This window comes from Egretta garzetta, unplaced genomic scaffold (assembly GCF_000687185.1).
Source record: "Egretta garzetta isolate BGI_Z169 unplaced genomic scaffold, ASM68718v1 scaffold21, whole genome shotgun sequence".
NCBI lineage: Eukaryota > Metazoa > Chordata > Aves > Pelecaniformes > Ardeidae > Egretta > Egretta garzetta.
Window position 1 is genome coordinate 1 of NW_009258668.1, and position 263 is coordinate 263.

Below are 263 nucleotides of genomic sequence, written 5' to 3' on the forward strand. Positions count from 1 at the left end.
TCCAACCCAAAACATTCTATGATTCTATGTGAAAACAGACGTACTCAGTCTGGAACGAATATTCAAAAAGGATTGCTGCATAGAGGCACTCTGTTTTACATGGTCCTTGTCCATGGCTGGATCTCCTTCCACCTCCTGTACATTGTAGACTCTGCTGGCGTTGGCTCTGGTAGAAGTTAATTTTCTTCATGGTAGATGGTATGGGGCTATGCTTGGGATTTTTGCTGAAAACAGTGTTGATGATAATCCAAGGATATGTTCAT